Source organism: Branchiostoma floridae, unplaced genomic scaffold (assembly GCF_000003815.2).
Source record: "Branchiostoma floridae strain S238N-H82 unplaced genomic scaffold, Bfl_VNyyK Sc7u5tJ_666, whole genome shotgun sequence".
Classification (NCBI taxonomy): Eukaryota; Metazoa; Chordata; class Leptocardii; order Amphioxiformes; family Branchiostomatidae; genus Branchiostoma; species Branchiostoma floridae.
This window is the reverse complement of record NW_023365912.1, coordinates 1,488-6,499: the sequence shown is the minus strand read 5'-3', so window position 1 is coordinate 6,499 and position 5,012 is coordinate 1,488. Positions and strand designations below refer to the sequence as shown.

Sequence of the window (5,012 nt, the reverse complement as noted above, 5' to 3'; positions counted from 1 at the left end):
CGCTTTGAAAGAATTTTGAAAATTCCACGAATGCATTCCCTTGGGAATTGATTTTTGGCTAAACCACAGGGGTGTCGTCCATACAGTGGTCATTGAAGACTATTCTAGCTGTTATTCTTCCTTTGTTGAGGCATTCTTTGTTTTCAGGATCAATGATTTAAGGGAACGGTCTTTTCACATAGCCGGAAGTGACTGCGCTCCTTGCATATCATAAGCCGTACACATAGATTATTACGATGTTTCGCATGCTTTATGAATTTGCAATGGCAACCAATATGTCCCAGCTTTTTGCCGTTATGTCTTTTATAAGCCTGTGCTTTTTACAATATAGAATGAAATGCTGTCAGTTGGTTATCGTTCGGAGTCATAGAGAGCCTGATTTTGAGTGGTAGAAAAATAAGATGTTTTAAAGAAGACAAGACCAATATAGCACAACTTTTGCCAATATCTTCTGAGCTTTGCTTTTATAAGGTGGGATAATATGCTTCACGAGGTCAAAAAAATATAGAAGACCAATGTGTCACAGATTTTTGTCGATATCTTTTTATGAAATATGAAATGTTGCGCTTTCAGGTGGTTGTCGTTTTGAATTGAAGCTGGTGTGTTACGCCGAAGGACTGTCATACCAGGTTATACCGGCTATATAGATACAAGTTACGTAAAGCCTGATTTTGAAAAGTTAATAAGTCACATGTTTCAAACAAGCCATGAAACCAATGGGTTTCAAGTTGTTTAGATTCTGCTTTGAAGACTAGCATAGCTAGAATAAAGGAAGGACGCAGAGACAAGGTTTTCCGTACACTGGGCACGGGAGACTGTTAAGATGGTTTGACGTTACTATATACTAGTAATGCTGGCCTCGCTAACTTCGTTCTTAGCTGCGGATCTCTCTTTTTCTTCTGAACTATACTCTCTGACTCTCTGTCATACAAATACATTATATCTGGTGGGCACATTTTGGCGTATCAAACAGACAGGTCTTGTCACACCACAAAACAACGGTTATTTCATCTACGGTCCATTCATATACATATAAAATCAACTACTACAATGTATACACTAAAATACATATTCGTGATATAAACAGTCAATCAATCAGTCAATCCGTGAATTCTATAACTGGTGTCATGTCAGGTTATCTATACATGTACAAGTATGATCGCAATCTATCGGCTGTACGTCTTGGCTCTGCTACTGGCCTCTACTTCCCTCATGTTGCCTTCCTTCTGTAGATGGCGCTGTTCTGGATGTTGTGTGGCTCCCCTCTGTTCAGAATTTTCAAGCCGCACAAATGTATCTTCTAGCTCCTCCCAGCGATCGATGGCCACTTCTGCATATTCTTATGTTGGTTTTCTTCATTAGTACATACACCTCCGGTTTGATTAGGTCCGTCGTCGCTGTGGGAAAATTATGTACGGTTCTTTGTTGTACATATAAAATCCACTATTATAATATATACACATTATATATACATATTCATGGTATAAATCAGCCAAAACCAGCCCGTGAATTGTCTAACTAGTTTTAGGTTTTCTGTGGTTGTGGCAGTGCAATCGATTTGCTGCTCCAGATCTGCTACTGTTCTGGCATTTCTTAGGCCCTCTCGTTGTCTTCCTTCTGTGGACGGTGCGGTTCTGGGTGATGTGTAGCTCCTTCCCGACTTTATAAGGTGCACAGACGTCTATTCCGGCTCCTCCAGCGATACAGCTCGTCTCAGTGACTTGCAGTGGAAGGACCCGACTGACTTTGTGATGGAACTGTTTCGTCCTGATGGACACAGGTATGGGTGTCAGGAACATCTCGTCGTTGTCGCTCTTGTCCTGTATGGTTAGTCTGTTGGGATCGAGAGAGAACACAAAAATGACATCGCCCGTTTTATATACTATACGAATATACTGATACTGACACTAATGGTTTATTCCAAAGTCACCCATAACTTTGTCATCGTCGTTGCACGTTTATTTGGGTGCTCGTCACAGCTATTAAAGATATGTTGTAGGAGCTGATGTTGAGATATCACAAATAAAGAAAAAAGAGTCACAGTGTGTGGCGTGGCGGTGTTGTGGAGTCCAAGTGAACATCGTCATCATTGCTCTTGTTAAGTATGGTCGGCCTGTAAATGGATCGAGGGAGAACACACACACACACACACACACGCACGCAATGTTATAAACCACAACAACATAAATGACAGGACTGTTGAGTGGGCATCACAGAAGTTTTAGACAAGGACGCAAGTCTGGGGACGCATGCAGAGCAAATGACTGGGAGCCAGACACAAGAATCCACAAATTTCCTGTCAGATCACTAAGGTCGTTGTCTTCCCGTTCAACATAACCTTTCACTTAACTTAACTAAACATAACTAAGTCGACTTAAACCAGAGCAGCACAACGGGCATACTCACCTGAGGAGAAATTCATACATAATCTCATAGGCGATTAGTTACTCGAATCCTCAGCATGCGGCCATTTGTCTCCATTTTGCAAGTCCATGTCAGTCGAACCAGTCCATGTTTCTTTTGAAACAGTCCAAGGTCGTCGTCATGTTGACTGGAACATTTCTGTCCGGTGCTAAAAATACACCAAATGTGAAGCCAACTGGCGATTGAAGCAATTGAAAAAAAGTTAACAAAACAAGCCTTTAATTAGGAACAATTTGAAGAGAATGGCTCAGAAAAATACCGTTCAGAAACGAAATAGTTAGGGTTTTTCTGCCACAGCTTTGCGTGGTACCATCTGTGAACGGATGGGGTAGCGTCGACGAGGGGGCGAAACTCGGTACGGAAATCACGGATGCGTGAGTGGAAGTCCGGCATGTTACAGGGGGATTTCAATCGCCAGATTGGTTCAACTAGAATCGCCTGTCGAACTGAATGGATTTCAGAGATTTTGCGTGCCAAAGCTACTAAATCACGAGCTATGGTTTCTGGAGCCCATTGGCGTCTACATATATCGTTGTGCCCTAGCTCTACGTACACAATGTGCCTGGTTTGCTGCAGAATAGGAAGCACACTAGCGTAATATTTTGGGATGGTGCAACCCGGCACGCCATGAAACTGAATGTCTACGTAATAGATACCCAAAAATTAGGACAAATTGCTCGTCGGAGGCTGTCATAGTACGACGCCGAACAAATGACTTCTGTCGGGATACAAAAGAGTGTCTGGTAATGGCAATGTTCGTAGTTGAAGTATCAGAAGGACAAGTTTGTAACAAGATACAACAATATGGCAGCTCACCGTGGAGTTGAGTTCGGTCACCGAAGAAAGGTTCGGCTAGTTGATCGGTGTTGACCGGATGTTCGCCTCTCTAAGCTGAAGACGGGTCAAGAAGGGTCAGGAAGTCAACAGTCTGGGAGTACGTTGTCAAAGCACTGTCCAAGCAATGCCGCCGGGTACGTACGAACAAGTTCGGAGGAAATCCGGCTTGAGACCGCGAAAGTTGTGTCCTATGTTAAGGGCCTCGCAAGGGCTCTGTAGGGAGACACCGGAACGGGGACGTGATTGACCGGTACCGAGGAATGAACCGACGGAGACCTAGCTGACTGGCTCCAGGGACGGGCCGACGTTTACGGGGTCTTGGCGCGCTGGCTCCGCTGAACGGGAAGCGGTTTCCGCCGACGGGGCGTATACGTGGTGGCTTGGCCAGCAAGATGAAACTAGGGACAAGCGTGTTCAAATCGTCCGACAAGGTTAGAGGAAAGACTTAAGCGAAAACTCGAGAAAATTTAGAGCGAAAAGTCTGCGATGCATACGCCACGAGATGCGCTGCTGTAATGACCGCTTTAGCGGTACCGTGGCACCTTGCCGTGCCAGCGGCCGGGCCACATACGGAGTTCTGTCGGTAATAAACAAAGGGATGTTTTTGGCATTGATTAGCACGGCGGCATTTCGGCTCAGATCAATTAGGGATGTCACCGATTACTAAGAAATTCCGACATCACCAAGACAATGACGCCGACCCCATGTGGCCATGGTCTGGCTAACATCGTTACCCGAACTGAGATGAATTATGCAGATGGACTGATTACAAAGGGGCGCCGCAATGAGTAAAATTTTTGTCACTTAGATCGGCTCTCATTCATTCCATTCAAAACATTGTATTCGCGCTGATGTCATCCACAATAGCTACTTACTGTGGCCTAATACTAAGTGAGGTGAAAGGGTCAACACAATATTGGATAAAAGATTTGCCAAAAGAATTAATAAATCTCTCAAACAAGATCTTCAACAGCTCCTCAAAAATAAGGGTAATGTTACGGTCACATTTCTAAACGGGAACCGACCAGGCAACTTTCGCTCCTCAAGCTGGGGGTAGTTTTACGGTAACAGTTCCAACCCGGGGTCCGATTGGGCAGCTCTCGTGAACAAATAAAAAGTATGTAGAGGGCCTAAAACACACAAAATGCAAAGAAAATAAGTAGTGGCCATAATTTGTGAACTGATAAACGACCATAAACAGCTTTACTTTTTAATTTGGATGTCTATCCTTCATAAATGTAGCTTTATTTTTTTTTTATTCCGGTAACTTCCGGTTTGGAAATGTGACCGTAGCATAAGACATTCATGATCATTCTTAGGTAGCCTTATTAGCAAGTTCACAGGTACCAGTTTTGTTGATGCCAAAATGCCTAAGAAAAAGGCGAACACGTTCAAAAAATATGTCCAGTCTATTCTTTTTACTTTGCCGGACAGACTGAGACAGATAAGATAAAAGGCGTGTAGAGAATTTGTACCATATGTTTATGTTACTAGGTAACTAGGCTATTTTAGGAATAGGACACGTGACTACACCATATATGGAAGTTCATTTGAATGTAGCATTGACCAATGACTGGGGAGAAGAGCTATGAGTAATTGGTAGAGCGCCAAGTTTGAACTGCCCAAGACGCTGCCAATGCTCTGAGAGCTACTCTTGTATGTAGTAGTATGATGTATGAAATATGATGTAGTATAGCGCATGCTTCCGTCTGTAATTACCCTATCTGTGGAGTAAGACATGGTTAGGCTCA

At 43.5% G+C, this 5,012-nt stretch overlaps 1 long non-coding RNA gene across 1 annotated transcript; it reads right to left on the bottom strand.

The window, feature by feature from the left end:
• Positions 1-785: 785 nt before the first annotated feature.
• Positions 786-4,265, bottom strand: LOC118408970. The gene is made up of 3 exons (XR_004830382.1): positions 3,241-4,265; positions 2,407-2,572; positions 786-1,833 (listed from the first exon to the last, which is right to left on the bottom strand). It is a non-coding gene; the product is annotated as an uncharacterized LOC118408970 (long non-coding RNA).
• Between the last annotated feature and the right edge of the window lie 747 nt (positions 4,266-5,012).